This window comes from Ascaphus truei, chromosome 15 (genome assembly GCF_040206685.1).
Source record: "Ascaphus truei isolate aAscTru1 chromosome 15, aAscTru1.hap1, whole genome shotgun sequence".
NCBI classification, from domain to species: domain Eukaryota; kingdom Metazoa; phylum Chordata; class Amphibia; order Anura; family Ascaphidae; genus Ascaphus; species Ascaphus truei.
Genome location: NC_134497.1, coordinates 54,081,281 through 54,106,610, shown reverse-complemented (window position 1 = coordinate 54,106,610; position 25,330 = coordinate 54,081,281). Strand labels below are relative to the sequence as shown.

Below are 25,330 nucleotides of genomic sequence, written 5' to 3'. Positions count from 1 at the left end.
TTTTCAATAACAGAGCCTTTAATGAAAATCGTTCGAGATTCCATTAATGGCATTTTGCGCCATACAAGGCATCGGCCCTGGAAGGACAATCTGGTGGGGATCGCATTTGCGTGGCTGTTCAACTGTTGTTTATTTTTTGTAAATGTTTTTGTAAATGTTTTGACTTTCTGTATTTTAAAAAAGGAGATGTTGCGTGTTTTAACTTGTATTAATTAAGAAATGTTTTTACTTACTGTACACAGGACCTGCCTAATTCCAGTCCCGGAGGGCCATAAACAGGCCCGGTTTTCAAGTTTATCCTGAAAACCAGGCCTGTTTGCGGCCCTCGAGGACTGGAGTTGTGCAGGCCTGTCTGACAGTTCTGTACACCATCCTACTGTAAATGTTTTGACTTTCTGTACTTTAATAAAGGAGATTTTGCGTTTTTAAATTTTATGAATAAAGAATTTTTTTTAATAACACCATACTGTTGTGCTGTACATGTTTTGACTCTCTGTACTTTAATAAAGGAGATGTTGCGTGTTTTAACTTGTATTAATAAAGAAATGTTTTCCTTACTGTACACAGGACATGCACAATTCCATTACCCGAGGGCCGCAAACAGGCCCGGTTTTAAAGGTTATCCTGAAAACTGGGCCTGTTTGCGGCCCTCGAGTACTGGAGTTGTGCAGGCCTGACTAACAGTTCTGTGCACCATCATACTGTAAATGTTTTGACTTTCTGTACTTTAATAAAGGAGATGTTGCGTTTTTTAAATTTTATAAATATTTTTTTTTTAATAACACCATACTGTTGTGCTGTACATGTTTTGACTCTCTGTACTTTAATAAAGGAGATGTTGCGTGTTTTCACTTGTATTAATAAAGAAATGTTTTTCCTTACTGTACACAGGACCTGCACAATTCCATTACCCAAGGGCCGCAAACAGGCCCGGTTTCCAAGGTTATCCTGAAAACTGGGCCTGTTTGCGGCCCTCGAGGACTGGAGTTGTGCAGGCCTGTCTGACAGTTCTGTACACCATCCTACTGTAAATGTTTTGACTTTCTGTACTTTAATAAAGGAGATTTTGCATTTTTTAAATTTTATGAATAAAGAATTTTTTTTAATAACACCATACTGTTGTGCTGTACATGTTTTGACTCTCTGTACTTTAATAAAGGAGCTGTTGCGTTTTTTAACTTGTATTAATAAAGAAATGTTTTCCTTACTGTACTCAGGACCTGCACAATTCCATTACCCGCTGGCCGCAAACAGGCCCGGTTTTCAAGGTTATCCTGAAAACTGGGCCTGTTTGAGGCCCTCGAGGACTGGAGTTGTGCAGGCCTGACTGACTGTTCTGTGCACCATCATACTGTAAATGTTTTGACTTTCTGTACTTTAATAAAGGAGATGTTGCGTTTTTTAAATTTTATAAATAATTTTATTTTTTAATAACACCATACTGTTGTGCTGACTGTAAACCATACTAACATAATACATGTAGAATAAATGCATACTTTTTATTTTTACGGGTTTATTATACAGTATATTTTTAAAAAAGTATTGTATACGGTCTGAAAACAACAGCATACTGTTTCAGGTATTTTATCCTAATCAATAACAACGGCCACTAAACTGTAGATGTTTTTTTTTACTCAGATTCCGCAATGTGCAGGTATTGTAATACAAAGCGATATTATCCATCGAAATCCCTCCATTTGCCGTTTTCCGCATGAGATAACAACGTTTTCTTTTCTGAGGAACAAAAAAAAAGTAAAAGTTTTACTGTAATGGTCAGTCATTCCCCTAAAGAAGTTCCCACAGTCAGTCCCACCAATAATTTTCTCGGGGGGCGTCTCCTGTTCACATGCGCATGCACCTACCGTCGATGTGATGACACGCATATGTGTTTCAAGAAGGTTCCAATGCGCATGCGCCTTGCTTTTCAGCAATTGTGCAGTATCTACTGTAGAAGCTGCTCAGCCAATGATATTGCTTACAGGAGAATCGCTTGACTTTTGAATCGCACTCATATTGATATTTTCAAAATAAAAAAAACAGAATAAAATACAGCAACATTACTCACCATAGACTTTCCCAATCAGCTGGCGCTGAGCCACTGCCAGTCCGGTATTCTTGATCATACACGTCGTTGACAGGTGACAGCGGGACTACTACACCTGTAGTCAGCTGATGAGGCTGAAAATCGCTTAGGTACATGCAAGCTTGCTCGAAACTGTACGTGAAATCCGGCTTAGGCTGCAGGTATACGGGCGAGGACAGACAGCAAGGGTTGCCGTCACCAGGTATTCACTGACGGTCGGACTGTTATTGGAAGCTGTCGCTGTTGCATTGCTTGCCAGCGACTGACATTTCTTAGTTGGTTTTAACACGACCTTTCGCCTTTTGCCATCTCCATGATCATAGATACGGGAAAAACCTGGTGATACACACCAATACCCTCCAATAAAATCAGGATCAATACGAAAAAAACATGGATCGCTACATAACATTTTCCTTATTGCACGCTTCCACACATGAGCATCAGGCGGAAATTTGTAAAAGTCATAGTTTTCAATAAAACACTGATAAATTTGAACAACTGTTGCCATCTCATTATCTGTTGCATTAATCGCGGCCCATATTAAATAAGCGTACGTTCTGTCGGGTTTTTGGAACACGGACTGCAGTTCTGCACTCATGGTGGGATTCTCAGGGCAATAACCAGACCAGAAAGTGTGCTTGTCTTTTTTTAATATGAAAAGTCTAAATTGATACATTATTGTAACTTCTTCCTTCAGTCTCAAGGCCTATTTACAATAGACCACTGTGGTATTTTTTAAACACCTGCAAGTCGACACATTACTGAAGCGCATGCGCATTACAATTCATGAATAGCTGCCATTTGGCGGATACTCGAAGAATTGCAACCAATTAAATCCGAACCATTATCAATAAACACATCAACCGCGCATCAACCGCGGGTGTGAATGCAACATGAATGCGGTATAAATGCAGTCAGAATGCGGCATGAACATGGTGAAGTGCGTGGCATTCAGAAAAAAATCCCGGAAAAAATTGGAGATGTTGGAGAATAAAAGGGGCCGCGGCTGTAATATTTTAAGAAATTAATCAAATGTAAACTTTATGGAATCTTTTGTGAAACAGAATGATTCTCATTAAGAACAAATGTACTTTCTGCTAGTATATCTGCCATATAAATTATTATTGGTAACCATTCAAATCTTCACCTGAATGAATAAAATGATTATGAATACAATCACTTCATTGCTTTTAATTACAGTTCAGCAAGAAGTACAAAAACTATATGTTCCTTTGTCCCTACACTATAATTAAGAGGGGTTTGTGTAAAAGACCAGACACTAGTTAATTCTTTAAACTAAAGTTACTGTCATTTTCTATTGGTTTAGGAGATTTTGAAAAAATCAGGAAATAGCTTTCTATTTTTTTCCATGTAAATAGAATTAACACCATGCACTACATGTTACCAGTGGAACTTTTCTTCTGCTCTTCTCTTTCTTCAATATTTTAATAAATGGTCTTGACAAAACAAAATAATAAAAATCATGACTCTTTGGTGGTAACTGCTTTGTCCTTGTTCTTCTTGCCCCAATTGCCCTCCGACTCTGCTCTTCTAATCTCTGACATCCAAGTTAGATCATTTTCCCTTTACTCCTTTTACATAGTTACATAGTTACATAGTAGATGAGGTTGAAAAAAGACGTACATCCAGCAAGTTCAACCTATGCTAAATTTAGACAACCGATACTTTATCCTATATCTATACTTACTTATTGTTACAGAGGAAGGCAACAAAGAAAACCCAGAGTCATATAATCCAATGATATCTCATAAGGGGAAAATAAATTCCTTCCGGAGTCCAAGAATTCTAGTGCAGTGTTATAACATTAAATCTATCTAAAAAGACTAACAATATGTGTATTATTGCCTAGACTTTTACATTCAATGTCATACATTATTCATTGGAAGTCAACCATGGCCTTAAAAAATATCCCAACTTTATAAGATAACTCACCATGAAATGCTCCATGAAAGAAAACTATGTATAATAATCAAGAAGATTAAAAAATGGGTTAGGAGGCGCAAATTGTAATAAATGTATAATGCACTTCCCCTGACTGAGTAAAAGAAAGCTAGACATTTTGACTCCATTTATGATATGGGATCACTCTTTTACAAAAAGTAAATATGTAACCCTGTTCAGCATAATCTTGCTGCAAAAAAACTCTAGCATTTCCAGGAACAGGTGAAAAGGCTCCAGGAAGCACAGTTACTTAGCTATGTTGTTCACATTACTCATATATGACTTTTAGGGACACACTGTACATTGCTGAAGTCCATTTTATCCAGATGACAAAATCTCTACGTCACCACCAGGATGGCCGAGTGGCTACGGTATTGGACTTAAGATCCAATGGACATATGTCTGCGTGTGATTAACTATATTGAATTCCTCATTCCTGGATCTTAATAATTGAAATCCTCTACGTCCGTAAGGTAGGGATCATCTCCAGTACATCGGATCGAACACCTTCGAAGGATTTCCCACTGTTACAGCCCTGGAACAGTAATCGAACGTTCGGAGGAGAAATAATTGAGTCTGACACCAATGTGTGGTCAAAAATCTCTCCTGTTTATTAGGCGATTTCAGTCAGATTATATAGCCAAGCGAAAACAAAGGTGATTATATGCCAATTTCTATTTCCCTAATTTTGTGCTTATGTTAGACATAACAAGATATTAAATCATTTATTTGGAAACTCCCGTACATCACATGATTCAAGATTAAATTGCTGAGACCGTACATAAGTTCCCGTTTGTGCCTTATTTGGTCAATACTTCCTATTTCAGTTCAGAAGTTCTGCCAACATTACATTCATAAAAAAAGGGTAGTTGGAAAAAGGTTAGTTAATTCATGTGACAAAAGCAGAATGGCAGTGTTAGCATAAAATGGTTATACAGTAGACAAAATGGAGTTACCCCTGAAATATATATATTATCAGTCCCTCCTTTTGTCATCACCATGACAACCTCTAAACTGCGGAAGTCTGGAAATCAAATTGCATATTCTCATAATCTAATAAAGGATAATCTACTGAAGGGGTCGGGACACTAGTGGGTAAGAGTCTGGAATGGTAGGCCATGGTTGCGGGACCAGAAACAGGGGCGTTAATATTCAGGGCAGCATATGTGTGATTAACTGACAACAGATGGCATCATAAGTTTACATAAAGCTGAACACATGAACTTGCAGCATGTAATAATAACAACTAATATTGCAAACATGCAAACGATAAATATCAGTCCCAAAACAATTCTCTTTCCCTCATTCTGTCATGGGTCCATAACCTACAGTAACAACTACTATATTGTTTTTGATATTGTTGATATACTTTGTCGTACTGAAATAGTGGTGCAGGTTTTGGGGGTCCGAAGAAAATAAAAATATATATATGGCCACAGGAGTTCTTGTTTGTAGAGAGATATATATCGGTGTGGCTGGTATAATATCTTTTCTGTTTACCAGGTTGACTATTACTACAAAACCTATTACCAATTTCTAAATTACTATTCACACTGCTCTTCTATAACAACTAGCACATTATGGCGGCTAAAATTTGTGAAAATTGGTGGGGGCTAATTTCTACCGGGAGCGATTGCACAAATATCCATCTTGCACGCATCTTTCATACTGCATTTATTCAGAATGGCAAAACAGCAAAATAGCTGCTATGGTAAAAAATGGCTGACATGATCCTTTCCTTGTGGCTGACACACGCCTCTGGGTGACCTCCCACTTTCCTCATAGCCTCATATCCAATCTTCTTAGTCCCCTCTTATTCTTTAGAGACAGTCTATTTAAAGAACAGTTCACCATTGCATAGTCCTGCTGGACCAGGAGATTGTCCAATTGTGCCTTGTCATTCTTTTTCGGCCAGTTGATTTCTTCTCGGTCTCTTCTTCTTGGGGACTGCTGACATCACCGAAAAGAGGCATAGCGTCAGTGGGGGTGCAACGCACTTCTGGATCAAAGTTTACTGCATATGACACATACATAGAGAGTGATGAGTAGGACAGACACACACAAAAGCATCCAATAGCTTCGCTTCCAGAGAACTAATCCAACCACCAAGTCCCAACAAATCCCATCCGTCATCTCTACCTTTAAACACTGGACTATTTTCCCCAAATAACATAAACTATTCTAGTTGCAGGCTAATATTCTATCTGTCCTCCTATCACAGAGTCAATAACTTCCCTAGGGCAAACTCGTATTTCTACACCCTTCGTAACCAATTTCTTATAGATGGTTCTACAAATGTCTTATATCATATTGTCTTTTTCTCAAGGGGTTAAATATAACACTCATTTTTCCTGGGGTGCAACCTATTGAATATAGATAGTACATTGGGTTACATTATATATAAAATATGGGCTTTGTTTACTAGGATTCCATTGTGTGACAGAAGGTGTGCATAAATGCTATAAACAAATCAATAAAAACAAAATAACAATTACTAAACAAAATATACCTGTTCCTACCCTATCGTCTTTGTGTGCACACTATTTACACAAACCTAATAGACTATACATTTATAATTAAAATAACAAAACCTGTAAAGAAAAAAGATTATTAAAAAGTTCAAAGTTCATATGTTGAGGCCTGGAATTTTGGCTGTGTCTCTAGGCTTTTCCACTTTGGATACGGTGTAGATTGAAGCATCTGTGGGTGGTGCTGGGATAAGTTTCATATGCGTAACGTGGATCCAAAAAGAGACCTCTGCCATTTTATTTGCTGTAATGGTGATGAGTAGTACTTTTAATAGTAGTAGTAGCGCCTTTTCATCTGGGATGAAGAACGTTCTTGCGTAGGAAATGCTTGACCATTAACCCATCTCTCGTAGGTGCATTTTCAACTTTGACATGTGCCTAGAGAGACTCAAAAATATATTAGTTGCATACAATACTTACTAATTGTTTTACTAAACAGTCACTGTGGTCTTGACTTTGCTACAATCTAAATTCATTAAAATTGGTACCTCAGCTATTGCCAAACCAAAAGAAAAATGGCTAAAATAATTCTGTATAGAACTCCAAACTAATCACTTGTAATATAATTTCTTTGAAAAGTGCCGAGCACACTGCCAACCTTAAAAGGCACTCAGCATTATTCTTAAAAATAAAATAATAATAATTTCAGATTTCGTTTATCCCGGGCACTAAACCATCTAACTTCTGGGCATAGACAGCTATATGATAAACAGCAATAATACCCCTCCTTTGTTCACATAATTTTTTATATGTGAACAATATTACAGAAAGGATAACAGCATTCAAAAAGTAACTAACTATTGTTGCTCGATCTGTAGCTAAACTAACCTGAATCCTTTGGGTATAAAATTTGCATTAAAAACCCTGAAAACACTACTGAATATAAATATAAGCAGCTATTGTCTTCTTACAGAAACATCCTGTAATATAAGAAATTATAGACACAGATTTAAAAACTTTTTTTTTTTTTTTCGGATTGGAACAAGCTTGAAATAACTTTCTGGGCATCCTGCCAAAACCTTGGAACAAAACAGATAAGAAAAAACCTGTTAATTACATTGCAATATAATTTGGGACATCTTAAAAATGCAGCTCCTTACACGGCCTGATTACAGAATAAAATGTGACACACAAAAGAAACAAAAATAATACAATAAAAATTATCAAGTCAAGGCAATGCAAAATTGTTTGATCCTGTCCGCAAACTATATTAATAAAACAGTTAAACCTAATTTATAGCTACAGAGCTTCGGTTAACTTTTGTGTCTCAAATGTATCTCCGCACATTTTTTTCAACTGGAGAAGGGGGGCTGTCTGGGCTGCTATTCTGATTCTCTCTCTCCCTCTCTCTCTCTTGACATGGAAATAGAGAAGTTGGAAAAGGATGTCTTTCTGGTTTTAAGAAATCATCGTCTGGCCAGAACGAATAAATCCTCAAAATATACCAGTGACCGGGCTGAATTATAATTTTTTTTTTCTTTTTCTCACATTTGCCCATTATTTGTCCTTCTCTCAATAACCAGTGAAACTCTCCCTTTCCCATTATTGATTAGTTTGCGTTATAGTGGGGGTGTTTCTCACCTTTAAAATTTAAACTTAACATGAGCAATTAATTATGTTCTTATTTCAGAAACACTTGCAAGTACCTAGATAAAATTGTATATATACAAGCACACAGGGATTACTCAATCAACCTTTTTACCATATTTATAAAATTTAATAAAACATTCTGGGGAAAAACTAATTTTCCTACCTTAAATTTACACACAAAACATATTTTCCACTAAGATTTACAATACTTGAGATTCTCAATACCGGCGGGAAAGACCCGTCTGAATTTAGACAAGAATATTCTACTAAAAAAATTCTCTGGTTCTCTTCTTAGGGGCTGGTTTGCAATTACTGGCAAAATATCCTGTCCCTTTACAATTATAGCACTTCCTGTCCTTTCTTTTCCCTTGCTTTCTAAGCTTCCCTACTCTTTTTTTTTTTTTTTTTTTAAGCGTTGTTTGACAGACCTGCATATGCCTGTGCCACAATGTCAGTATCTGATTCTGATAAATCCTGTGACTTTTCCCTGTCCCGTGAACGGTCCCTGACAGGGGTTCATTCCTGCCTAGAGTCCGTCTCTTCCCCATCCGTACTGATCTGCCTGGCAGGCATATCAATAGGGAGTGGTCTAGGGAGCCTATTGCTTCGGGTTCCCCATGAAGCCATAAGAACTTCTTTTATCGGAGACTGCCTCAGAGCCTGTGACCTAGGAAAGGTTAAGGGCTCAGGGTTTTTTTTTTTTTTCTTAAGAACAGGGACACTGGGGTAAATTGGGGCTACCTATGGAAATGGTAATTATCCCGATGCCATAGGGGCAGGGGGAAAATATGCATTTTGAGAGTTACTGCTGCGGCCAAGTTTATTCGAGAATTTGCCCGTTCTTGGCCGCAGCAGTAGCCTGGCGCGCGCCCGAGTGTGACGGGCGCGCGCCGAAGCAGCGGAAGAGCGCCCTCCGATCGGGGCGCTCTCCCTACCGCTACCGGGTCCGTCGGGTCTCCCGGAACCCCCTGCCGCCGTCCCGCAGATCGCGGGACACCAGGGCTCCCTCGGGGAGCCCTGGACGCGCGTGCAGGGGGCGCAGGCACGCGGCACGCCGAGGGGCATCCACAAGCAAGCCGGGAAATATCCCGGCTTGCGGTACCGACCACACTGCAATAAAGTGTGTCGGTACTGTATATATATAAAAAAAAATCAGTTGGCAGCACTTAAAAGATGCAATTTTGACACAGGCTGCAGCACATTCCTTATCTGTTTTAACACATTTCTTATTGTTATTGTTAGTCTTGTACTTTTTTTTTTTTTTTTTCAGGCTCACTTCCAGACAATATTTTACTTTATTACCCATAATTAGCTTATAATGAAAACGTATCTTAATGCAATATAACCTTATCTAAATATACTGATATAGGGTCCCAAAAGACAGTCCAGTATACAGACAGAACTTTATAATTTAACCCCTTGTTTTACAGCGGTGTCTTAAACATCTGCTTAGTAGACAGGATTCTATACCTGCTACTTGCCCATTATACAGACAGGACATACCTATCATTTATACAGTACAATTCTCTTATACTTTAAAGATATGTCTTATATACTTAAAATACATGCACATATATAATATCAATGTAACAATTTTCCCCACAAAAATGGGTATACGTTTCCACAGTCGCTGTAAGAGTATTTCCTGATATTCACACAGATATCTATTAGCAGGGACTCACCCTGGCACTATACTCAGTTAGGATTCACTCTTTATATCCTTGACTCAGCCCGGAATCACTCTTTATATCCTTGGCTGTGGTTTTATCTATTAACCATATAGTCTAATTCATCCAGTACGGAGGTAATCTATAATAGGGCTCTAGATAAGGGACACCGGGAGGATAATATACAGATATAAATGTATCTTGTACTTACCCAGCCGTTGACGCCTTATCCCACTTCTGACACCAGATCTTAATAATTGAAATCCTCTACGTCCGTAAGGTAGGGATCATCTCCAGTACATCGGATCGAACACCTTCGAAGGATTTCCCACTGTTACAGCCCTGGAAAAGTAATCGAACGTTCGGAGGAGAAATAATTGAGTCTGACACCAATGTGTGGTCAAAAATCTCTCCTGTTTATTAGGCGATTTCAGTCAGATTATATAGCCAAGCGAAAACAAAGGTGATTATATGCCAATTTCTATTTCCCTTATTTTGTGCTTATGTTAGACATAACAAGATATTAAATCATTTATTTGGAAACTCCCGTACATCACATGATTCAAGATTAAATTGCTGAGACCGTACATAAGTTCCCGTTTGTGCCTTATTTGGTCAATACTTCCTATTTCAGTTCAGAAGTTCAGCCAACATTACATTCATAAAAAAAGGGTAGTTGGAAAAAGGTTAGTTAATTCATGTGACAAAAGCAGAATGGCAGTGTTAGCATAAAATGGTTATACAGTAGACAAAATGGAGTTACCCCTGAAATATATATATTATCACTGGACATGTTTATATTGTTGATACTTTTGCCATAGTCCACATATTGATAGTTCATATTTGTCATCATTAAAAAGTGAGTGTTACCCATATCCGCTCAAGAGATTTGCCCTTGTTCTTATTGCCCTAATTGCAATACGACTCTGCTCTTCTAATCTCTGACATCCAAGTTAGCTCATTTTCCCTTTACTCCTTTTAACCCCTAATCTTTTTTTTAATGCGTCAGATCTGTGTCATACTGAACATTGAATGTGGTTAACAAAAAGTATTTCTCGTCATTGTTCAAGAACCGAATAGCAGCTTCATTTTACAAAGATAATGTTGTTTAAACAATGTGTACAAACAAATCATGTATTTCTCTTTATGAAAATTTTCTCAAGGTTAGTTGGTTCATATTGGTCATCATTCAAAAGTGAGTGTTACCCATATCCACTCAAAAGCCATCTGTGTGACTGAATTCAGTGCTACCAGCTATGTAGTCATGGCCGAGTGGTTAAGGCGATGGACTAGAAATCCATTGGGGTTTCCCCGCGCAGGTTCAAATCCTGCTGACTACGTTGACTTTTTCAGTGGTTAAGTGTTATTAAAAACTTCACTGCACTTTTCATTTTGTTTGTATCTGCTTGGCAAAGCAATCTTTACTTACTGGAATATGTGGCACATTAAAGAAGAAAACACTCTGAATTCTTCAAACATTTCCCAAGTTATACATTTTAGGGTACTGATGGCTGTAAAACATTTAATAAAGGACTCCATTTCAATCCATGCTTTGTTTTCTATAGATAAGTATCTCTATTCTGCAAGATATTGCTAAGAGGTCATGTGTGTGCAATACTTTGCACAACATATAATAGAGGAGAAATGGTTTAACCCTACAGAAATAACTTAATGTGACAAAGGATTGTGAGCACTTAAGTGTGAGAGTGAGGGATTTCTTCCACTTTATAATTACAGATAATATTTGACTTCTTCTTAATGACTGTGCTAAGTACTGCATGTATCACACTTCTGCACAAATAGCTTTTTGTTATGAAAAAGCATTTGTAATGTTTTATTGTTATCATTCACAAAAGCTAAGCAGGGCTTTCTAAACCTGTTGAAGGAATAAACAACTTAGCTTGAATTTGACTGAAAAATGGTCATTAATGTACTGTAATAATTGTAACTCCCTGAAGTTTACAGAAAATTAACAAATTAATTAAATGTAAACTTTATGGAATCTTTTGTGAAACAGAATGATTCTAATTAAGAACAAATGTTCTTTCTGCTAGTATATCTGCCATATAAATTATTATTGGTAATCATTCAAATTAAAGTAAATAGAATTAACACCATGCACTACATGTTACCAGTGGAACTTTTCTTCTGCTCCTTCTCTTTCTTCAATATTTTAATAAATGATTTTGACAAAACAAAATAATAAAAACGATGACTTTTTGGTGGAAACTGCTTTGTCCTTGTTCTTCTTGCCCCAATTGCCCTCCGACTCTGCTCTTCTAATCTCTGACATCCAAGTTAGATCATATTCCCTTTACTCCTTTTTCATAGTTACATAGTAGATGAGGTTGAAAAAAGACGTACGTCCATCAAGTTTAACCTATGCTAAATTTAGACAACAGATACGTTATCCTATATATATACTTAGTTATTGTTCCAGAGGAAGGCAACAAAGAAAACCCTGAGTCATATAATCCAATGATATCTCATAAGGGAAAAAATAAATTCCTTCCTGACTTCAAGAATTGGCAATCGGATGAATCCTTGGATCAACATCCTTCCCAAGTATACTTATTTGGTATATATACCTTTCCTATCTAAAAAGATGTCAGCCTGTTTTTGAACAAATCAATTGTATCTGCCATCACAGTCTCCATGGGTAATGAATGCCACATTTTTACTAAGTGCAGTATTGGCGGATCCGCTCATCCCCAGTTTATTTCCAACTTTTTGTGATTGGGCAATTTGGAGGTAAATTTGCCATTCTAGAGCCCCGAACAGCAGCAAGAAGCTTATTGGGGCTCCTAGAATTGCACGAGTTTGAGAAACTGGGGATGTGCTGCGAAAAAAGGCTTCTCGACAAACTTTTGTCTTCTCGCCAAAAAAAAAAGGCGAAATTGATTATTTTTGCCAGGTTACCGCAGCTTCCTGCATATCTAGAGGCACTTTTGGCGGAAACCTGGCAAGAACTGATTTATCGGAGCTCTCTGCATAGGCCCCTAAGTCAGACGCTGGGACGAAGTTATGAAAATAGAAGGTGGCAGTCACGGTTGGGTATTCTACCTGAAAAGAGTACCAAGAAGCCAGGGAGGATTTCCCTGTCAGGGTAAGCCTTTCAAAGAAGGTGCCCTGCACTTATTTGAGGCTAGTTTTCGACCCCAGACCCCTAGTAAGTGTGTAATACTTCTGTATATTTTATATTCATTGTTGTCCGTGAGTTTCACTCAAATAAACCCCATTTTATTCCATTATCTTGTTTTGCCTATTGAATGATCCCTGAATGGTATAAAAAGTGTTAAAAGTGCGAAATCCATTGGGGTTTTCTCGCGCAGGTTCAAATCCTGCTGACTACGTTTACATTTTTCAGCTGTGAAGTGTTTTTAAAACTTCACTGCACTTTTCATTTTGTTTTTATCTGCTTGTCAAAGCAATCTTTACTTACTGGAATATGTGGCACACTAAAGAAGAAAACACTGTGAATTCTTCAAACATTTCCCAAGTTATACATTTTAGGTTGCTGCTGACTGTAAAACATTTAATAAAGGACTCCATTTCAATCCATGCTTTGTTTTCTATAGATAAGTATCTCTATTCTGCAAGATATTGCTAAGAGGTCATGTGTGTGCAATACTTTGCACAACATATAATGGAGGAGAAATGGTTTAACCCTACAGAAATAACTTAATGTGACAAAGGATTGTGAGCACTTAAGTGTGAGAGTGAGGGATTTCTTCCACTTTATAATTACAGATAATATTTGACTTCTTCTTAATGACTGTGCTAAGTACTGCATGTATCACACTTCAGCACAAATAGCTTTTTGTTATGAAAAAGCATTTGTAATGTTTTATTGTTATCATTCACAAAAGCTAAGCAGGGCTTTCTAAACCTGTTGAAGGAATAAACAACTTAGCTTGAATTTGACTGAAAAATGGTCATTAATGTACTGTAATAATTGTAACTCCCTGAAGTTTACAGAAAATTAACAAATTAATTAAATGTAAATTTTATGGAATCTTTTGTGAAACAGAATGATTCTAATTAAGAACAAATGTACTTTCTGCTAGTATATCTGCCATATAAATTATTATTGGTAATCATTCAAATCTTCACCTGAATGAATGAAATGATTATGATAACAATCACTTCATTGCTTTTAATCACAGTTTAGCAAGAAGTACAAAAACTACATGTTCCTTTGTCCCTACACTATAATTAAGAGGGGTTTGTGTAAAAAAACAGACACTTGTTAATTCTTTAAACTAAAGATAGTGTCATTTTCTATTGGTTTAGGAGATTTTGAAAAAATCAGGAAAAAGCTTTCTATTTTTTTCCATGTAAATAGAATTAACACCATGCACTACATGTTACCAGTGGAACTTTTCTTCTGCTCCTTCTCTTTCTTCAATATTTTAATAAATGATTTTGACAAAACAAAATAATAAAAACGATGACTTTTTGGTGGAAACTGCTTTGTCCTTGTTCTTCTTGCCCCAATTGCCCTCCGACTCTGCTCTTCTAATCTCTGACATCCAAGTTAGATCATTTTCCCTTTACTCCTTTTTCATAGTTACATAGTAGATGAGGTTGAAAAAAGACGTACGTCCATCAAGTTTAACCTATGCTAAATTTAGACAACAGATACGTTATCCTATATCTATACTTACTTATTGTTCCAGAGGAAGGCAACAAAGAAAACCCAGAGTCATATAATCCAATGATATCTTATAAGGGAAAAAATAAATTCCTTCCTGACTTCAAGAATTGGCAATCGGATGAATCCTTGGATCAACATCCTTCCCAAGTATACTTATTTGGTATATATACCTTTCCTATCTAAAAAGATGTCAACCTGTTTTTGAACAAATCAATTGTATCTGCCATCACAGTCTCCATGGGTAATGAATGCCACATTTTTACTAAGTGCAGTATTGGCGGATCCGCTCATCCCCAGTTTATTTCCAACTTTTTGTGATTGGGCAATTTGGAGGTAAATTTGCTATTTTAGAGCCCCGAACAGCAGCAAGAAGCTGATCGGGGATCCTAGAATTGCACGAGTTTGAGAATCTGGCGATGTGCTGCGAAAAAAGGCTTCTCGCCAAACGTTTGGCGGATTTTTTTGTACGCCAAAAAAAAAAAGGCGAATTTGATTATTTTCGCCAGGTTACCGCAGCTTCCTGAATATCTAGAGTACCAAGAAGCCAGGGAGGATTTCCCAGTCAGGGTAAGCCTTTCAAAGAAGGTGCCCTGCACTTATTTGAGGCTAGTTTTCGACCTCAGACCCCTAGTAAGTGTGTAATACTTCTGTATATTTTATATTCATTGTTGTCCGTGAGTTTCACTCAAATAAACCCCATTTTATTCCACTATCTTGTTTTGCCTATTGAATGATCCCTGAATGGTATAAAAAGTGTTAAAAGTGCTGGGCTCCTGTGACATTTGGGTAGACAATAAGATATCAGTACTGGAATACATTGTATATTTGCATAACTTATATTTATACAGGCAGCAATATTATGTCAAAGGAAAATGTCATCTTTCTATCTATATGTAACTACTTCTTCAGTTACTGCTATGTACTGACCTTTGGTGGCTCTCTTAGTGGTTGTGGACAAAATACTGTATGCAGCTATCCCTGCCCATCTCAAACAGGAAAATACATCCTGCATGTTTGATATATATATATATGGTAAGGAAGAGTAGGCTTGGAATGTGGAACTAATCAGTGCTTAGGGAAATCATAATTCTAGTGCAGTGCTATAACATTCAATCTATCTAAAAAGACTAACAATATATATATTATTGCCTAGACTTTCACATTCAATGTCATACATTATTCATTGGAAGTCAACCATGGCCTTGAAAAATATCCCAACTTTATAAGATAACTCACCGTGAAATGCTCCATGAAGGAAAACTATCTATAATAATCAAGAAGATTAAAAGATGGGTTACGAGGCGCAAATTGTAATAAATGTATAATGCACTTCCCCTGACTGAGTAGAAGAAAGCTAGACATTTTGACTCCATTTATGAAATGGGATCACTCTTTTACAAAAAGTAAATATGTAACCCTGTTCAGCATAATCTTGCTGCAAAAAACCTCTAGCATTTCCAGGAAAAGGTGAAAATGCTGCAGAAAGCACAGTCACTTAGCTATGTTGTTCTCATTCTTCATATATGACTTTTAAGGGCATACTGTACATTGCTGAAGTCCATTTTATCCAGATGACAAAATCTTCATGTCACCACCAGGATGGCCGAGTGGCTAAGGTATTGGACTTAAGATCCAATGGACATATGTCTGCGTGGGATTAACAATATTGAATTCCTAATTCCTGGACATGTTTATATTGTTGATACTTTTGCCATAGTCCACATATTGATAGTTCATTATTGTCGTCATTCATCTGTGAGTGTTACCCATATCCGCTCAAGAGCTTTGCCCTTGTTCTTCTTGCCCTAATTGCACTATGACTCTGCTCTTCGAATCTCTGACATTGCTGAAGTCCATTTTATCCAGATGACAAAATATATATGTCACCACCAGGATGGCCGAGTGATTAAGGCGTTGGACTTAAGATCCAATGGACATATGTCTGAGTGGGTTCAAACCCCACTCCTGGTATTGCTTTGTTTTGTCAATTAACAATATTGAATACCTCTTTCCTTGACATGTTTATTTTTTGATACTTTTGCCACAGTCCACATATTGATAGTTCATATTTGTCATCATTCAAAAGTGAGTGTTACCCATATCCGCTCAAGAGATTTGCCCTTGTTCTTTTTGCCCTAATTGCACTAAGACTCTGCTCTTCTAATCTCTGACATCCAAGTTAGATCATTTTCCCTTTACTCCTTTTAACCCCTAATCTTTTTTTGAATGCCTCAGATCTGTTTCATACTGGACATTGAATGTGGTTAACAAAAAGTATTTCTCGTCATTGTTCAAGAACCGAATAGCAGCTTCATTTTACAAAGATAATGTTGTTTAAACAATGTGTACAAACAAATCATGTATTTCTCTTTATGAAAATGTTCTCAAGGTCAGTTGGTTCATATTGGTCTTCATTCATTAGTGAGTGTTACCCAAATCCGTTCAAGAGCCAACTGTGTGACAGAAATCACAGTTTTCAGCTATGTAGTCATGGCCGAGTGGTTAAGGCGATGGATTCGAATTCCATTGGGGTTTCCTCGCGCAGGTTCAAATCCTGCTGACTACGTTTACATTTTTCAGCTGTGAAGTGTTTTTAAAACTTCACTGCACTTTTCATTTTGTTTTTATCTGCTTGTCAAAGCAATCTTTACTTACTGGAATATGTGGCACACAAAAGAAAACACTGTGAATTCTTCAAACATTTCCCAAGTTATACATTTTAGGTTGCTGCTGACTGTAAAACATTTAATAAAGGACTCCATTTCAATCCATGCTTTGTTTTCTATAGATAAGTATCTCTATTCTGCAAGATATTGCTAAGAGGTCATGTGTGCGCAATACTTTGCACAACATATAATAGAGGAGAAATGGTTTAACCCTACAGAAATAACTTAATGTGACAAAGGATTGTGAGCACTTAAGTGTGAGAGTGAGGGATTTGTTCCACTTTATAATTACAGATAATATTTGACTTCTTCTTAATGACTGTGCTAAGTACTGCATGTATCACACTTCAGCACAAATAGCTTTTTGTTATGAAAAAGCATTTGTAATGTTTTATTGTTATCATTCACAAAAGCTAAGCAGGGCTTTCTAAACCTGTTGAAGGAATAAACAACTTAGCTTGAATTTGACTGAAAAATTGTCATTAATGTACTGTAATAATTTGAAACTCCCTGAAGTTTACAGAAAATTAACAAATTAATTAAATGTAAACTTTATGGAATCTTTTGTGAAACAGAATGATTCTAATTAAGAACAAATGTACTTTCTGCTAGTATATCTGCCATATAAATTATTATTGGTAATCATTCAAATCTTCACCTGAATGAATGTAATGATTATGATAACAATCACTTCATTGCTTTTTTTTTTTTATAACTTGTATTTTATCACTTAATTGCTTTTAATCACAGTTTAGCAAGAAGTACAAAAACTACACGTTCCTTTGTCCCTACACTATAATTAAGAGGGGTTTGTGTAAAAGACCAGACACTTGTTAATTCTTTAAACTAAAGATAGTGTCATTTTCTATTGGTTTAGGAGATTTTGAAAAAATCAGGAAAAAGCTTTCTATTTTTTTTCCATGTAAATAGAATTAACACCATGCACTACATGTTACCAGTGGAACTTTTCTTCTGCTCCTTCTCTTTCTTCAATATTTTAATAAATGATTTTGAGAAAACAAAATAATAAAAACGATGACTTTTTGGTGGAAACTGCTTTGTCCTTGTTCTTCTTGCCCCAATTGCCCTCCGACTCTGCTCTTCTAATCTCTGACATCCAAGTTAGATCATTTTCCCTTTACTCCTTTTTCATAGTTACATAGTAGATGAGGTTGAAAAAAGACGTACGTCCATCAAGTTTAACCTATGCTAAATTTAGACAACAGATACGTTATCCTATATCTATACTTACTTATTGTCCCAGAGGAAGGCAACAAAGAAAACCCAGAGTCATATAATCCAATGATATCTCATAAGGGAAAAAATAAATTCCTTCCTGACTCCAAGAATTGGCAATCGGATGAATCCTTGGATCAACATCCTTCCCAAGTATACTTATTTGGTATATATACCTTTCCTATCTAAAAAGATGTCAGCCTGTTTTTGAACAAATCAATTGTATCTGCCATCACAGTCTCCATGGGTAATGAATGCCACATTTTTACTAAGTGCAGTATTGGCGGATCCGCTCATCCGCAGTTTATTTCCAACCTTTTGTGATTGGGCAATTTGGAGGTAAATTTGCCATTCTAGAGCCCCGAACAGCAGCAAGAAGCTTATCGGGGCTCCTAGAATTGCACGAGTTTGAGAAACTGGGGATGTGCTGCGAAAAAAGGCTTCTCGACAAACTTTTGTCTTCTCGCCAAAAAAAAAGGCGAATTTGATTATTTTTGCCAGGTTACCGCAGCTTCCTGCATATCTAGAGGCACTTTTGGCGGAAACCTGGCAAGAACTGATTTATCGGAGCTCTCTGCATAGGCCCCTAAGTCAGACGCTGGGACGAAGTTATGAAAATAGAAGGTGGCAGTCACGGTTGGGTATTCTACCTGAAAAGAGTACCAAGAAGCCAGGGAGGATTTCCCTGTCAGGGTAAGCCTTTCAAAGAAGGTGCCCTGCACTTATTTGAGGCTAGTTTTCGACCCCAGACCCCTAGTAAGTGTGTAATACTTCTGTATATTTTATATTCATTGTTGTCCGTGAGTTTCACTCAAATAAACCCCATTTTATTCCATTATCTTGTTTTGCCTATTGAATGATCCCTGAATGGTATAAAAAGTGTTAAAAGTGCTGGGCTCCCATGACATTTGGCTAGACAATAAGATATCAGTACTGGAATACATTGTATATTTGCATAACTTATATTTATACAGGCAGCAATATTATGTCAAAGGAAAATGTCATCTTTCTATCTATATGTAACTACTTCTTCAGTTACTGCTATGTACTGACCTTTGGTGGCTCTCTTAGTGGTTGTGGACAAAATACTGTATGCAGCTATCCCCGCCCATCTCAAACAGGAATATACATCCTGTATGTTTGATATATATATATATGGTAAGGAAGAGTAGGCTTGGAAAGTGGAACTAATCAGTGCTTAGGGAAATCATAATTCTAGTGCAGTGTTATAACATTCAATCTATCTAAAAAGACTAACAATATGTATATTATTGCCTAGACTTTCACATTCAATGTCATACATTATTCATTGGAAGTCAACCATGGCCTTGAAAAATATCCCAACTTTATACACTGGCGACACACTTTATTCGAGCTCGGCTAGTCCCCCGAATTCGGGTATACCCGGGTGTATTGAGGTTTGTGACTGTTTTCTGCCCGAGTGCATTGAGGTATTTTCCAGGCAGGGATTGAAGCATTTTATTCCCGCTGGCTGCAATACTGCACAGTATATATTTATATATACTGCATTACAATTCATGAATTTATGCCATCTGGTAGACACGCGAAGCATTGCAGCCTATTAAATCCTAATCATTATCATTTAACAGATCAGCCGCCCGTCAGCCAGGCATGAACCCAGGCTGGGAAGGCAAACGTAACGGGGCTTGTCAGAGGTGAGGAGCGGCGCATTCCAGGTATCTGCCAGGTACATACTGGGTATTTGCTCGAATAAAGTGTGCCGGTGCAGTAAGATAACTCACCGTGAAATGCTCCATGAAGGAAAACTATCTATAATAATCAAGAAGATTAAAAGATGGGTTACGAGGCGCAAATTGTAATAAATGTATAATGCACTTCCCCTGACTGAGTAGAAGAAAGCTAGACATTTTGACTCCATTTATGATATGGGATCACTCTTTTACAAAAAGTAAATATGTAACCCTGTTCAGCATAATCTTGCTGCAAAAAACTCTAGCATTTCCAGGAAAAGGTGAAAATGCTGCAGAAAGCACAGTCACTTAGCTATGTTGTTCTCATTCTTCATATATGACTTTTAAGGGCATACTGTACATTGCTGAAGTCCATTTTATCCAGATGACAAAATCTTCATGTCACCACCAGGATGGCCGAGTGGCTAAGGTATTGGACTTAAGATCCAATGGACATATGTCTGCGTGGGATTAACAATATTGAATTCCTAATTCCTGGACATGTTTATATTGTTGATACTTTTGCCATAGTCCACATATTGATAGTTCATATTTGTCATCATTCATCTGTGAGTGTTACCCATATCCGCTCAAGAGCTTTGCCCTTGTTCTTCTTGCCCTAATTGCACTATGACTCTGCTCTTCTAATCTCTGACATTGCTGAAGTCCATTTTATCCAGATGACAAAATCTATATGTCACCACCAGGATGGCCGAGTGGTTAAGGCGTTGGACTTAAGATCCAATGGACATATGTCTGAGTGGGTTCGAACCCCACTCCTGGTATTGCTATGTTTTGTCAATTAACAATATTGAATACCTCTTTCCTTGACATGTTTATTTTGTTGATACTTTTGCCACAGTCCACATATTGATAGTTCATATTTGTCATCATTAAAAAGTGAGTGTTACCCATATCCGCTCAAGAGATTTGCCCTTGTTCTTATTGCCCTAATTGCAATACGACTCTGCTCTTCTAATCTCTGACATTCAAGTTAGATCATTTTCCCTTTACTCCTTTTAACCCCTAATCTTTTTTTTAATGCCTCAGATCTGTTTCCTACTGAACATTGAATGTGGTTAACAAAAAGTATTTCTCGTCATTGTTCAAGAACCGAATAGCAGCTTCATTTTACAAAGATAATGTTGTTTAAACAATGTGTACAAACAAATCATGTATTTCTCTTTATGAAAATGTTCTCAAGGTCAGTTGGTTCATATTGGTCTTCATTCATTAGTGAGGGTTACCCAAATCCGTTCAAGAGCCAACTGTGTGACAGAAATCACAGTTTTCAGCTATGTTGTCATGGCCGAGTGGTTAAGGCGATGGATTCGAATTCCATTGGGGTTTCCTCGCGCAGGTTCAAATCCTGCTGACTACGTTTACATTTTTCAGCTGTGAAGTGTTTTTAAAACTTCACTGCACTTTTCATTTTGTTTTTATCTGCTTGTCAAAGCAATCTTTACTTACTGGAATATGTGGCACACAAAAGAAAACACTGTGAATTCTTCAAACATTTCCCAAGTTATACATTTTAGGTTGCTGCTGACTGTAAAACATTTAATAAAGGACTCCATTTCAATCCATGCTTTGTTTTCTATAGATAAGTATCTCTATTCTGCAAGATATTGCTAAGAGGTCATGTGTGTGCAATACTTTGCACAACATATAATGGAGGAGAAATGGTTTAACCCTACAGAAATAACTTAATGTGACAAAGGATTGTGAGCACTTAAGTGTGAGAGTGAGGGATTTCTTCCACTTTATAATTACAGATAATATTTGACTTCTTCTTAATGACTGTGCTAAGTACTGCATGTATCACACTTCAGCACAAATAGCTTTTTGTTATGAAAAAGCATTTGTAATGTTTTATTGTTATCATTCACAAAAGCTAAGCAGGGCTTTCTAAACCTGTTGAAGGAATAAACAACTTAGCTTGAATTTGACTGAAAAATGGTCATTAATGTACTGTAATAATTGTAACTCCCTGCAGTTTACAGAAAATTAACAAATTAATTAAATGTAAATTTTATGGAATCTTTTGTGAAACAGAATGATTCTAATTAAGAACAAATGTACTTTCTGCTAGTATATCTGCCATATAAATTATTATTGGTAATCATTCAAATCTTCACCTGAATGAATGAAATGATTATGATAACAATCACTTCATTGCTTTTAATCACAGTTTAGCAAGAAGTACACAAACTACATGTTCCTTTGTCCCTACACTATAATTAAGAGGGGTTTGTGTAAAAAAACAGACACTTGTTAATTCTTTAAACTAAAGATAGTGTCATTTTCTATTGGTTTAGGAGATTTTGAAAAAATCAGGAAAAAGCTTTCTATTTTTTTCCATGTAAATAGAATTAACACCATGCACTACATGTTACCAGTGGAACTTTTCTTCTGCTCCTTCTCTTTCTTCAATATTTTAATAAATGATTTTGACAAAACAAAATAATAAAAACGATGACTTTTTGGTGGAAACTGCTTTGTCCTTGTTCTTCTTGCCCCAATTGCCCTCCGACTCTGCTCTTCTAATCTCTGACATCCAAGTTAGATCATTTTCCCTTTACTCCTTTTTCATAGTTACATAGTAGATGAGGTTGAAAAAAGACGTACGTCCATCAAGTTTAACCTATGCTAAATTTAGACAACAGATACGTTATCCTATATCTATACTTACTTATTGTTCCAGAGGAAGGCAACAAAGAAAACCCAGAGTCATATAATCCAATGATATCTTATAAGGGAAAAATTTAATTCCTTCCTGACTTCAAGAATTGGCAATCGGATGAATCCTTGGATCAACATCCTTCCCAAGTATACTTATTTGGTATATATACCTTTCCTATCTAAAAAGATGTCAACCTGTTTTTGAACAAATCAATTGTATCTGCCATCACAGTCTCCATGGGTAATGAATGCCACATTTTTACTAAGTGCAGTATTGGCGGATCCGCTCATCCCCAGTTTATTTCCAACTTTTTGTGATTGGGCAATTTGGAGGTAAATTTGCCATTCTAGAGCCCCGAACAGCAGCAAGAAGCTGATCGGGGATCCTAGAATTGCACGAGTTTGAGAATCTGGCGATGTGCTGCGAAAAAAGGCTTCTCGCCAAACGTTTGGCGGATTTTTTTGTACGCCAAAAAAAAAAGGCGAATTTGATTATTTTCGCCAGGTTACCGCAGCTTCCTGAATATCTAGAGGCACTTTTGGCGGAAACCTGGCAAGAACTGATTTATCGGAGCTCTCTGCATAGGCCCCAAGTCAGAAGCTGGGACGAAGTTATGAAAATAGAAGGTGGCAGTCACGGTTGGGTATTCTACCTGAAAAGAGTACCAAGAAGCCAGGGAGGATTTCCCAGTCAGGGTAAGCCTTTCAAAGAAGGTGCCCTGCACTTATTTGAGGCTAGTTTTCGACCCCAGACCCCTAGTAAGTGTGTAATACTTCTGTATATTTTATATTCATTGTTGTCCGTGAGTTTCACTCAAATAAACCCCATTTTATACCACTATCTTGTTTTGCCTATTGAATGATCCTTGAATGGTATAAAAAGTGTTAAAAGTGCTGGGCTCCTGTGACATTTGGCTAGACAATAAGATATCAGTACTGGAATACATTGTATATTTGCATAACTTATATTTATACAGGCAGCAATATTATGTCAAAGGAAAATGTCATCTTTCTATCTATATGTAACTACTTCTTCAGTTACTGCTATGTACTGACCTTTGGTGGCTCTCTTAGTGGTTGTGGACAAAATACTGTATGCAGCTATCCCTGCCCATCTCAAACAGGAAAATACATCCTGCATGTTTGATATATATATATATGGTAAGGAAGAGTAGGCTTGGAATGTGGAACTAATCAGTGCTTAGGGAAATCATAATTCTAGTGCAGTGCTATAACATTCAATCTATCTAAAAAGACTAACAATATATATATTATTGCCTAGACTTTCACATTCAATGTCATACATTATTCATTGGAAGTCAACCATGGCCTTGAAAAATATCCCAACTTTATAAGATAACTCACCGTGAAATGCTCCATGAAGGAAAACTATCTATAATAATCAAGAAGATTAAAAGATGGGTTACGAGGCGCAAATTGTAATCAATGTATAATGCACTTCCCCTGACAGAGTAGAAGAAAGCTAGACATTTTGACTCCATTTTTGAAATGGGATCACTCTTTTACAAAAGTAAATATGTAACCCTGTTCAGCATAATCTTGCTGCAAAAAACCTCTAGCATTTCCAGGAAAAGGTGAAAATGCTGCAGAAAGCACAGTCACTTAGCTATGTTGTTCTCATTCTTCATATATGACTTTTAAGGGCATACTGTACATTGCTGAAGTCCATTTTATCCAGATGACAAAATCTTCATGTCACCACCAGGATGGCCGAGTGGCTAAGGTATTGGACTTAAGATCCAATGGACATATGTCTGCGTGGGATTAACAATATTGAATTCCTAATTCCTGGACATGTTTATATTGTTGATACTTTTGCCATAGTCCACATATTGATAGTTCATTATTGTCGTCATTCATCTGTGAGTGTTACCCATATCCGCTCAAGAGCTTTGCCCTTGTTCTTCTTGCCCTAATTGCACTGACTCTGCTCTTCGAATCTCTGACATTGCTGAAGTCCATTTTATCCAGATGACAAAATATATATGTCACCACCAGGATGGCCGAGTGATTAAGGCGTTGGACTTAAGATCCAATGGACATATGTCTGAGTGGGTTCAAACCCCACTCCTGGTATTGCTTTGTTTTGTCAATTAACAATATTGAATACCTCTTTCCTTGACATGTTTATTTTGTTGATACTTTTGCCACAGTCCACATATTGATAGTTCATATTTGTCATCATTCAAAAGTGAGTGTTACCCATATCCGCTCAAGAGATTTGCCCTTGTTCTTTTTGCCCTAATTGCACTAAGACTCTGCTCTTCTAATCTCTGACATCCAAGTTAGATCATTTTCCCTTTACTCCTTTTAACCCCTAATCTTTTTTTGAATGCCTCAGATCTGTTTCATACTGGACATTGAATGTGGTTAACAAAAAGTATTTCTCGTCATTGTTCAAGAACCGAATAGCAGCTTCATTTTACAAAGATAATGTTGTTTAAACAATGTGTACAAACAAATCATGTATTTCTCTTTATGAAAATGTTCTCAAGGTCAGTTGGTTCATATTGGTCTTCATTCATT

General features: G+C 36.9%; 6 non-coding genes across 6 annotated transcripts; all 6 read left to right on the top strand.

Annotated features, from left to right (window-relative positions):
* The first annotated feature begins 11,088 nt into the window (after positions 1 to 11,088).
* On the top strand, positions 11,089 to 11,170 carry TRNAS-AGA (transfer RNA serine (anticodon AGA)). Its single transcript has one exon. It is a non-coding gene; the product is annotated as a tRNA-Ser (tRNA).
* Positions 11,171 to 16,375: 5,205 nt separating this feature from the next.
* TRNAL-UAA (transfer RNA leucine (anticodon UAA)) lies at positions 16,376 to 16,458 on the top strand. Its single transcript has one exon. It is a non-coding gene; the product is annotated as a tRNA-Leu (tRNA).
* A 513-nt stretch (positions 16,459 to 16,971) lies between these two features.
* TRNAS-CGA (transfer RNA serine (anticodon CGA)) lies at positions 16,972 to 17,053 on the top strand. Its single transcript has one exon. It is a non-coding gene; the product is annotated as a tRNA-Ser (tRNA).
* A 3,750-nt stretch (positions 17,054 to 20,803) lies between these two features.
* On the top strand, positions 20,804 to 20,886 carry TRNAL-UAA (transfer RNA leucine (anticodon UAA)). Its single transcript has one exon. It is a non-coding gene; the product is annotated as a tRNA-Leu (tRNA).
* Positions 20,887 to 21,400: 514 nt separating this feature from the next.
* TRNAS-CGA (transfer RNA serine (anticodon CGA)) lies at positions 21,401 to 21,482 on the top strand. The gene has a single exon. It is a non-coding gene; the product is annotated as a tRNA-Ser (tRNA).
* A 3,315-nt stretch (positions 21,483 to 24,797) lies between these two features.
* TRNAL-UAA (transfer RNA leucine (anticodon UAA)) lies at positions 24,798 to 24,880 on the top strand. Its single transcript has one exon. It is a non-coding gene; the product is annotated as a tRNA-Leu (tRNA).
* Positions 24,881 to 25,330: the final 450 nt, after the last annotated feature.